The sequence below is a fragment of the Equus caballus genome, chromosome 20, assembly GCF_041296265.1.
Source record: "Equus caballus isolate H_3958 breed thoroughbred chromosome 20, TB-T2T, whole genome shotgun sequence".
Lineage (NCBI taxonomy): Eukaryota > Metazoa > Chordata > Mammalia > Perissodactyla > Equidae > Equus > Equus caballus.
Window position 1 is genome coordinate 7,721,332 of NC_091703.1, and position 11,671 is coordinate 7,733,002.

General features: G+C 47.7%; 1 long non-coding RNA gene across 1 annotated transcript; it reads right to left on the reverse strand.

The window, feature by feature from the left end:
* Positions 1 to 3,436: 3,436 nt before the first annotated feature.
* On the reverse strand, positions 3,437 to 11,117 carry LOC138919334 (uncharacterized). Its single transcript, XR_011429460.1, has 2 exons — positions 10,049 to 11,117; positions 3,437 to 6,906 (listed from the first exon to the last, which is right to left on the reverse strand). It is a non-coding gene; the product is annotated as an uncharacterized lncRNA (long non-coding RNA).
* Positions 11,118 to 11,671: the final 554 nt, after the last annotated feature.

The window sequence follows — 11,671 nt, forward strand, 5'->3', positions numbered from 1 at the left end:
AGTTCTGTGAGTCTTTCTGGTGAACTATTTGAAATGGGGGTAGTTTCAGAAAACGCCTGAAGTGACAGGTGGTGTCAGAAGCAAAGCCAGCCTTGGGGACTGTTGTCTCAGACTCTGCAGCTTGACTAGCTCCAGGTAAGACCCTCTGCCTCTGTGCATCCTCTGGACAACAGACAACCTCGTCTTTCAGTTGTTCCACTGTAACCCCAAGAAATAGCCACATGTTGTTGCTTACTGCAGGTACCAAAACTGTGTCTTAGAGGAAGTAACAAGGTTCTTATCTTTAGCTGTACACTAACAGTTATTACAATATCATAATATAGATTTTATTCATTAAGTATCTGGCTTTGTGCATGCAAGTGTGTAACCTGCATTCTGTGTGGTGTGGAAATGAAACTTTTTTTTATAGGAACGCCTCTCTCCCTTGTGTTTTCCACATGGAAAGGTCATTTTTGCCTGTCATCATTTGGAGTATTTATTTTAAAAAGCCAAACTCTTCTATTTGTGCTTACTCTGGCTTTTCATACTAAATAAATCCTTAACATTGGCAAAGGGCCTGACAAGCATTTAGTATTAATTAATTCTTGGAAGCCTCTGGGGAGAAGGTAAGTATTCCTGGGCACTGACAAAATGGATTGTTTCGTTAGGCAGGAAAACCACCCCCTAAGGCCTGAGCCACTGCCCCTCACAGTTCTCTCAGCACTGGGCTGGCCTGGTGCCTCATGCCACCCAAGGCTTGAAGGCAGGGATGGACTAGGGCACAGCGTGCCGTGTGTTGGTCTCTTTTCTTTCCCTTTCCCTACAGCTTCACTCCAGGCTTTTCAAATTCCAGGTTTGTCCCTATTTAGGAAATGAATTTTACTAGAATTTTCCCCCAAAGTTATATTTGGAAGTTCAAAGAGAGAATCCACAGGTGTCTGTTGCTGACAAAGTGTAAAACTTGCTTGGGCTAAGTGCCTGTCCTTTGTAACCTCTGACAATCTCCCAGGTAATTTTTTTTTTTTTTTTTAAAGATTTTATTTTTTCCTTTTTCTCCCCAAAGCCCCCCCGGTACATAGTTGTGTATTCTTCGTTGTGAGTTCTTCCAGTTGTGGCATGTGGGACGCTGCCTCAGCGTGGTCTGATGAGCAGTGCCATGTCCGCGCCCAGGACTCGAACCAACGAAACACTGGGCCGCCTGCAGCGGAGCGCGCGAACTTAACCACTCGGCCACGGGGCCAGCCCCCCAGGTAATTTTTTAATTATTTTAAAAATTTAAATCCTGCCTTTTTCCTGCTGGAAGGCTGTGCTTGTCTCCTTCTCTTCTGCTCTTCTCACCTCCCCCCCCCCCCACCCCCCCGGGCCCACCTTCTTCAATCTAGAAATAGACTGGAGGCCCTGATGGGCGGGAGACTCCTGTGCCAGACATCTGAATTTGCACTGCCCGTTGAATGTGTAAATAATTAGGACACTGGCCCTGATGCCCTTGTTATGCTTAGTTGTGATTTTTTTAATCAAATTTTTATCAGATTTGATATATAGAGTTTGCAGCTAAAGGGATAGTAGACTCTACTCGCTTATCGCAGTTGCCTCGCATCAGCTCTTTGTGTAGCCTGTCTCATCCACTGTTGGGCAGAGACCTCCTTTTAGTCATTTTCTTCTTCCGAATAGGGCTTTGCACAAAACTAATGCTCAGTGTGGTGGATAATACTATGATTCGCCAATATTCAGCTCTCTTCTAATTTGGGATTACAATTTTCTATACCCTTGAATTTAGGCGTGGCCAAGTGATAAGTTCTGGACCAAGACATGAGAGTGGAAGTGATGTGTGTCCCTTCTGGGCTAAGGCATTTATTTGCCAGAGCTTGGCTCTCCCCTCTCCTGTCGTGGGAAACACAAGCCTCATGTAGAGATGGCAGTGTTATAAGATGGTGTAGAGTAACTTTGTGGAACAAATCCCCTATCCCCACCACCAACCCATATTGGACACGTAGCATGAGGGGGAAATGACCTTTCACTGTGTCCAACCTCTGAGATTTTAGTGGTGTTTGTTGCTATAGCCTAGCCTAGCTTATGGGGTGGCAAGCTACAGCCCATGGCCAAATCTGGCCCTCCACCTGAGTTTGTAAATAAAGTTTTATTGGAACACAGTTACACCCATCCATATACACCTATTACATACACATACAGCTGCTATCACGCTGCAGTGACAGCCATGAATCATTGTGACAGAGACTACATGGCCTGGAAAGCAGAAAATATTTACTATTTTGCTCTGTAGAGAGCAGGTTAGCTAATGCCTGCCTATCCTGATTGACACACTCAACAAAAAGTTTCTTGAATTACTCAATTGGCAATATAAAAGGTGGAGGCCCCAAACTGATTCTAAAATAATGTCAGATTATTTTGCATGATAATCAATGCAGCTTAATTGGCAAGCATGTATTGAGTGCCAATTATGCGTCTGACTTGGGGAGAAGGCTTTCTCCTTGGGGCTCTCGGTTCAGAGGGGGAGAAGGTGCTCCTCGTCTTTGTAAGTTTGGGAAGGTGGGACTCAGGTAGGAAGGAGGCTGTGAGAAGAGCATTAAGAACCCCAAGGACTCTGCACTGGCTGAAGGATTTCTCACCACTATCTCCATTAAAATTCATTAATTCATTCATCAAAACTGTCTTGAGCTGCCATTTACTTAGTCCGTAGCTGACTAGATGGCCAGAGAAATCATTAGGCAATTACGATGCAGCGTGCTAAATGTTTGGGATGGGAGTGGTACAGGACGCCTGCGAAGGTTCTTCTTTAGATCTATCCCACCCTTGATCCAGCCAAGGTGGTAACTGGTGTCATTCCCCGAGGCTGAAGCCAGGCAAAGGCTAAGAATGTGTGATTCACCTGCTGGAATATTTGGGACTCTCCTTCCCTCTGGAACAGTCTCTTCACGCCTGATTCGCACAGCAATTCCTAGCTCCCTGCTTTACGGACGGCCCCACTGCTAAGGCTTGTAATACAAAAGAGCTTTGCCTGTGCACTTCTGCCCTTGGCTCTTCTCATTTGATCCTCCCCTAAGAGGCAGCGTGGAAAAAAGCATCTATTGATCAGGACAGCACAATCAGAATTGGTGATTTTCATTTTGGGGGCCCTGGGGGGCGGGCTCTGGGTTTGGGAGGAACGGGCTGGGTAAGCAGGGTGGGAGGTAAATGAGCGCAGGTACACACAAGCTGGAGGGGTGGTGAATGTGAAGTCTGAAGTCTGTGGTTTTATGTGAAGTTTGTCTTCCCCACCTTTGTACCTCCAACAAATTGATTTGATACCCAGTTCCAGCCATCACCTTATTTCAAGTTCGGTTACCAAGGCAACAGAGGGCACACTGCTGGGACAGTCTGCCCGTGTCCTGCGCCGACCAAAGCTGTTAAAGCCCATCAACTCGGCCTCCGAGAAGCACTGGACACGGGCACTTTCAACTTCCAGCCAGGTCCTTTATTTATTTTATTGCCTCAGCAGCAAAATGAGTTATTGAACCGTGCAGTCTGTCGACGAGCGCAGCTTTGCCCCTGCATCCCGCGGATGCCTGAGCCCTCTGGAGCCGGCGGCAGCCCAGACGCCTTCTGGGGATGGTGAGTGCTCACCGGGGAAGCCAGGCAGCGGTCATCCTCCGCCCCTCGGGGACGGCCGGGCGGCAGTGAGGGATGGCGCCACCGCGCTAGAGGTTCTTCCAGAGCCTGCGAACACGTGAGGAAAGCCGTGTCTGCAGGCTCCGCTCACGGAGAAATACACACGCCCGCAGAGTCTGCGTGCACCTGAGCGGAGGGACTAGACTCCCCGGCTGAGGGCTCTTGTTCTAAGTTTACTCTGCTTCGGATAAATTTCTTAGTTTAAAAAAAAAAAAAAACTTCAGATGTGTCCAAGATTCGACAATCCACTGTCCTAGGGACTATCTGACCCAAAGGAAAGTTGTTTTCACTGTGCCTCCTGAGGGGTCTCCCGGTCCTCTTGGGCCTGCTCTAAAAATGGTGAACTTGACAGAGACCATACTATTATGTCACCAGCCTGCTTCTGTTTTTGTACAGCCTGAGAACTAAGAATGGTTTTTACATTTTTAAGTGTAAAATGTAAAAAAGAATATTAGCATTTTGGGGGGAACAGTTGCTCAAGGAGTTGACGATATTCTTTTTTGGCTGAAAAAGCCTAAAATATTTACTCCCCAGCCCTTTATAGAAACAGTTTGCCAGCCTCCATTTACTCACTTGGATGCAGGGGGTGGGGACGGGGAGGGGGGGTGGGGAGGGCCCAGGGAGACTGGCTGTGGGAGGCGCAGTGATTGTAGAGGCTCCACTGGGCTTTCTCCACTAGGATGGCTCTTACCCCACAGGCCAAGGACCCACTGTGGATGCTGGGCCAGCTTCCAAGTATGTCTATCCCAATTAGACAATCAGGGACCAGAGAAATGACCACCAGCGGGGTCCATGGACCCAGTGGGCCCACTGTGAGCTGGGCCCAGGCCAGGACTCCATTTACTACCTGGCTTCTTTATGTTCCTAATCTAAGGTGGGTGGGCATGACATTGCTTTGTGACTCTACAATGTCAACTTGGATCCTGTGTCCAACAGTCTTCAAAACATTTGGGTATCTGCCTTTCTCCAGTGGACAGTTATCCAAGTAAGTGACCATAGTTCCCTTTGGGGAATCGTTACCATGTATACTTGCCATGGTGTTGCAGGCCCTGCCTTCCTTCCTTCCTTCCTCCATCCTTCCCTCCCTTCCTTCCTTCCTTCGTTCCTTCGTTCGTTCGTTCCTTCCTTCTCTCCTTCCCTCCTCCTGGGGACACAGATTCTCCTCCAGTCAGTGAGCTCTGGGTCCAAAATCTGGATCACGTCTAGAAATTGAGTGAAACTGGGGTACTGCCCTCAGCCTCCAGTTCCTCCATGCTTGATTTCCTTGATTGCACAGATGGAATGCTATCCTTTTTGGCTGCCCCTCTATTTTGCCCCAGGGGCCCTGTGTTCTAGTAACTATTTTCCTAACTCCCTGTGGGTCAGGACCCCTGGCTACACCTCTGACCTGCACACTCACTGTGATAATTGCCTCCCCTGGCTTCTGATGGTGACATGCCATGAAGTGGCCTCTGTGGTTTTGGAGTCCTTTCATTCCCTTTCCTGTCGGTGAGTCCAGGTCTGTGGCAGCGTGTCCTGCAGAGCCACCACTGAACTTCTGAGCGCAGCCGGAGCCCCTCTCACCAGCGGACTCCTTAGTGCCTTGGGGAGCAGAGTGTCCCATGGACCTTCATGGGGAGTCTATCCCCCTGCTGAGTTTTCCAGCCTTGTGTAGGATACCCCGTGAGCATGTACATTCCTCTGAGCAGTTTAATCTCTTCACCACGTGCCGCTGAAGCTCTGGCATTCTGGCCTCAGTGCAGCATCACCTCTCCCACTACCAGGGGCCTTCCTGGTAGCATGTCCGCACCATCCCCCAGGCCCTTCCTTGGATGCTCCATCCTGGATCCAGGAGAAGGCTCCCAACCCATAACATTTCCTTTATCAGCCGTCGTGTTCCACCCCCGTTGCCCCAGCATCCTCAGAGTCCCGTCCTCTGCATGCCCTGCCCGCCCTGCTGCTCCAGGTGGTGGGTCCTGCAGCTCCAGCTCCTTAGTGGGAGAGTCCCTTTCCTCCTTCTCAGGCCCAGCATGTCCCTGGCTGGGCTAAGTTGTGCCTTTACCCTAGTAATAGGATTTGTGGCCAGAAGGGGAGATGGGTCTGACCCTGAAAGGAGCACACACGTTTGATCGGGGAGAGGCCTCTGCACCATCTTCAAGCAGGGGGCTGGGGAGGAGCAGCCTATTCTGTGGGCTCAGAGGGGTCAGCAGTATCCAGACTTTCAAGATTCTCAGCAGCCTCACCCTGGGCATCCCATCCCATGTGTCAGGGGACCATTCTTTCCAACCAGAGCCCTGGCCTTGGTACGGCAGGCATGGCTTGTTTAAAAGTGTAAGCCTTTCTGAAACTGCTGCTCTGGAGATGGAGTTCCTTGCCTGTCTTCAGTCTTGTCTGCCTCCCCCCGCAGAAGATGAGAGCCTCTTTACCTGCCCCCAAGAAGGCCCCTGGCTGTCAAACCTGGCTTTAAATGGTTGATTAATCACTCTCAGGTTTTCCTTATCTTTTTCCAGAAGTCAATCAGCTTCAACAGTAGTCACGCAATTCTGTTGTCCTTATGGCAATGATTTCCCCTGCATTTCTCAAGTGCCGGATGCATGGCACCAGTTAATGCATTCCCTACACTCATATGCTGTCCCTTTTCACCACTGCTGGAGGTTCCAACAACCGTGCTTCCATCGTCTGCCAGGGCTGTCTGGCCTCTGCCTCCCACCAGCGATGGGTTTTCATCATCAGTCTGGTGGCAGATGATCCAGCTCCAATATCTCATCTTAGTGTCTGCTTTCTCCAACCACTCCTGGTACCTCCCAACTGTCACATGTTGGGTTCTCTGGGAAGTCAACTCTGAGGGGAAGATTATTGTCCGGGTGTTTATTAGGGAGAGGTCTGGGGAGCCACACCTGTGGAAAGGAGAGGAAGGAAGCAGAATGGGCAGAGGAAGGCCTCAGGTGACCCCTTGGGGAGCTGTGGAGCTGGAAGGGCCCTTTAGAGTTGTCCCAGCTGGCGTCCTTTGTAACCCTCCATCACTGGGTGTGAGCCACCTGGAAACGGTGTATGACCTTGGGCAAGGTGACTCTTGTCAGCTGAGGCACTTTGACATTTGAGGGCTCTCTTGTGATAGCACTTCCAGCAGCTGGGGAGATAAGTTGTTCCTGAACAGGCTCTGGGTAGCACATCGCAGTGTCCACTGCGCCCTGGTCAGATTCTCCAGCTTGCAGTCCCAGCTTGTCTGCTGACAATGGTGGCCTTGGATAAACCTCTTATTCTCTCTGATCCTCAAGTTTCCTTAAGTTAAAAAAAAGAGTTAATATTAACATATGCCCATTTTAGACAAACATGGAAAATATAGTAAAGAAGAAGGAGTCACCTGTAGGCTCACCACGGAGACAGACATCTCCACCCTGGACTGTGTTTCCTGTCTGTTGGCTCCACATTTTTAACATAGTTGTGACCGTGTACAATGTTCAATTTTGCATTCTCATTTTCACTTAACATTATACAATGAGTGTTATCACCAACTCTGTGTAAACATTCATTTCAAAGGTAAATTGTTTCTGGTTATAAAAATAATAGCTATTCATAATAGAAAAATCATCCATCATCTCTCCCTTAAGAAATAACCATAATTAAATTTTGTTGCATAGCCCTCCAGTTTTTCCCTGTGTGTGTTTATAAATAAAATTGGGGAATGTTTTCTAAACGTTACTCTTTTGGAGATGTTTTCTAACACTGACATCCAATTCTCTGAACACCAACTGGGTGTCCTACAATTCAACACAATTTTAACATTGTCTACCCATAGCATCAGATTCCACAGGTTTAAGATGCTCAGTCCCATAGGACCACCAGATGCCAGTTGCGAGTCCCAAGGAAAGCCATCCATACTTCCGACGCATGGCTATAAATCAGGAGTACCCACGACCCCCTCCTCAGGTTGGATAATTTGTTAGAATGGCTCACACAGCTCAGGAAGACACTTCACTATTTACTATTATTATTGTTATATGCATACAGTTTATCATAAAGAATACAAATGAGTAGCCAGATGAAGAGGTATGGAAGCTTCCTGAACTCAGGAGCTTCTGTCCTGGTGGGGGTGGGATGCACTATTCTCCCAGCACATGGATGTGTTTGCCAGTTCGGAAGCTTATCAAATCTCCTTGTTTGAGAGTTTTTATAGAGCTCAGTCTCCAGCTCCCACTTCCCATGAACTCAGGTGTGATCAAAGGGGGCTCCTTATGAATACTGAAGATGCGCCTATCACTGAGCAAATCCGAGGGTTTCAGGAGCTCCGTGCCAGGCACTGGGGACAAAGACTAAATATAGCTTTTATTATACCACAATTTAAATCTTTTTTTCTCAGTTTACATCCTGAAAATCCCTCCTACATATGACATATTCGTCTACACCGTCATTTTAAATATTTGCATAATATTCTACTGCTCGGTATATAGCATAGCTTAATTAATCTCCTTTTGAATATTTTTTCTAATATAAATAATCCCCTTATGAAGATCCTTACATGTAGATCTTTGTTTTCATCTCGTAAAATCTTAGAAGTAGAATTTTGGGGAAAGAATCTATGAACATGAAGTTATTAAAGATATATCGCCAGATTACCCTCTTGAAAGTTGGGCTAATTTACTCCCTACTGGAAGTGCACACAGACACCACGTGGGCAGTTGTCATGCTTTCATAGCACTATATCAAGTTTGTTCTAGAGACGCCAATTGTGCCTGGCCACACCTGGAGTCCCTTAGAGGGGAAATTGCTCACCCAGAGTTCCTTTTGCAGAGGCAGCCTCTGTGGCCCTGCTTCTATAAGATAATAACCCCACCCTCCCTTGAGAAGACTCACCCAAAGCAGGCGGTCCACAGGCTTAGAAGCAGCCCACGGCTCCCTGGAGGGAATGGGACAGAGAGGGCAGAAGACGTTACTGTCTGTATGTGTATGTGTGTGTCTCTGTCTAGATCTTCATCGACATCTGCAGGCATATCTATGTCTATATCTGTGAATGTGTGTGTATTTAAAGAGTGGCTGTTTTGCATTTAAAAAAAGATAGGAAGAGAGTAAGAGAGAGGGAGACAGAGAGAGAGAAAGGAAGGAAGGAAGGGAAAGAAAGAAGGAAAACAAAGGTGCCCTGGTCTGTTGGTTGTTGGTACCTTGATGACCATCTTTGGAAGTCCCCTCTAAATTATAATTGTTCGTTTCAGTGAGGTTTCACATCTCTGCAAAGGATCAGGGGTGCTCAGTTTGTGCCATGGCAGTGAATAAACTGCTCCTGGAGAGTCTGTCTGCATGAGGGTTCCCAGTGTTTTCATATAACATGTTCCTGCTGTTCTCTGGGAGTCTGACGGGGCTACACTTCATGAATGATTCTCCTTTCCCAGAGATGAACTCTCCAACAGTTGCTTTTTACACATAGTCTTTTAATAATATTCTCCAATATTGTTCTTTTACTTCAAAATTGAACAGAGAATCAACCGGATTAAATATAATGGGCATCTGATTGAACATTAGGATTTGCTACTCTTGTGTCATGCAACAATTTTCACGTTTCATACTTAAATATTTTAAGTTTAGAAAGCCAGAAATGATAATTTTTCCATATTCCACCAGGTGTAAAATACAGTGGGGTCCAAGGGCAGTAGAATTGCATCCCGCAGAAGCTTACCATACCTAGAGACGACAACACTGCAGACGTTGAACTGGCAGGCAGAACCTCAGCGTACAACATCTCAGAGTGTCTGCTCACTAGCTGATGTGTAGAAATGAAAACCTCTGAGTCCAACAAGCTGTTGAGAGTGTTGATGTGTGTGGATGGTATGAAACTGGAGCACACACTGGTTGGGGTGGAGCGCAACGACCACTTAACAAGCTGATAACCTATGTTCGGTGTGTTTTTGGGTTAGGCTTTTTTAGATATTTTAGATTTTTTTACATATAAAAATGGCTAAGAGATCCAGGACATTAATGTAATATTTATTTACCTTTGCTTTTCCAACCCCCCCAACTTCTTTATAAAGAAATAAATCCCTGTCACAATACTCCCTAATAAAAGACATGGGAGTCCTAAGTACGAATTAGACACTCCTGCTAACCCTGCTTAACTCTTATAAAATCCACTTAATAAATCATTCGTCATTTAGGCCTCTCCCTCATGCACAGCATCTACTCTGGGACCTTTTCACAGTCTCTTATCCCTTCCGTTTAAGCCTTGCCATCATTTCTTAGAGAAGAGGTATTAATGCTCTGCACCCTCGCTGTCACCCTTGAGAACCGCCCGCCTTACTTCCTCCATTTGGAGCCTTCCTTAGCCTCCTGAGCAGAGGGCCCCATCCTAGGGCACCATTTCTCTGCTAAATGGCCCTCATGGCTTCTCGAAAACAAAGACACGGATGCCTCTGTCGCTGCAACCGGCTCTTACCTCGGTCACTTCCTGCTGGTGTGCGACTCCTCAAAGACAATGCCTTAGGTTTTGCTAAGTGTTGGACATTTTTCTTGAGGCGTTTTTGAGAACCACCAAGGAAACTGCTCTTGGAGAGCTGTGGATCTCTTCAAGCTGCTCTCACACCATTTAGGAGGCAGGCGTGGTGGCAGAGGGAGCTCAAACGATTTGCTCATCAGCTGATCCATCAGCAACAGCCCAAGTGGATCTGCAGCAGGACTTCATGCCCCAACCTGGTGCCTTCCGCAGGATTATTTTGTCACTGTGGTGCTTCACTTTATTATAAGCCCCCGGAGGGATGGGTTCCACTTAGTGGAGAATCATGTGACATTCTTAGTAAAGCTCCAGGTGATATAAAAAGAATTCTGTTCTCTCTCTGCGATCGAGGCGCTGAGGGGAGAGTCCCTGCTGTTGGATGACAGCAATCGTAGTAAACGAAGGACCTGATTTGTGAATGGTTAATAAAGATGAACAAGGTGCTGGCAAGGGGGAGTTCTCTGAGATGTGCTGGTGATCAGAGCCCTCCCTCCGTACAGACGTGATCGTGTTGGCATCCTTGCTATGAAACGGCTGGCATGTTGTGTGGACCGGATCGCTCGGCACCCGCCCCCCTTCCTCATGTGCTTCTCCGCACTGCAGAGCTGGAAGGCTGAAATCCACATTCCGTATTTCCTGCAGCTAGGATTTGGGAGGTGAACTAAGTCCTCCCAGTTAGATGCTGTATTAATTATCTATATCTATTGCTAAGTAACAAATTACTCCAAAACCTAGGCACTTAACATAGTGACATTTATTCTCTCTCCTAGTTCTGAGGGGCAGGAGTCTGGGAGCAGCTTGGCTGAGCTGTTCCGCCTCAGGGTCCCTCATGAAGCCTGGGTGTCCACTGGCTTCATGAGACTGTTGTCTCTGAAGCTGGGGGAGCTGCTTCCACGTTCGCTCACATGGTTGTTGGCAGGCGGCCTCAGTTCCTCACCACATGGGCTTCTTTACAGGGCCACATGAATGTCCTCAAGACAAGGCAACTAGTTTCGCCCCCAGAGCGAGGGATCTGAAAGAGAAAAAGAACAAGAGAGCGTAGTGATGATAGAAGTCATACAACCCAATGTTGGAAGTGACACACCGTCACTTCTGCTGTGTTTTCTTGGCCACACAGACCACCCCTGGTACAATGGTGGAGGGAGTACACTAGGATGTGAACAGCAGGAGGCAGGGATCGTTGGGTACCATCTCAGAGGCTGGTTATAGCAGACACGGGTCCAGGAGGCTCCAAAGGCAGAAATGAGGTGGGAGCCATTTTCTTGCTTACATGGCAGCTTTTCGCTAACAAATAGGTTAACTGGGAGGGATTTGCTGCAGCATGTCCAGCCTCGTCTTCATGGATGTTGAAAGGCATTCTGGTGGCTATGGGGACCCAACTCAGCACTATCCAGTCCGCAGCTTCCTGGTGGTGGCAGCATAGCTTCCTGATCTTTGCATCTCAGCTCAGGCAGTTGTGTGCTCTTGAACTCAACAGTTCCAGAGGCCACCACCTGGAGGTGTGCTGATAGCCATTCCTCCAACCCTTCCAATGTACTACATTCTCTCCCCTTAAAAATAGCTGCA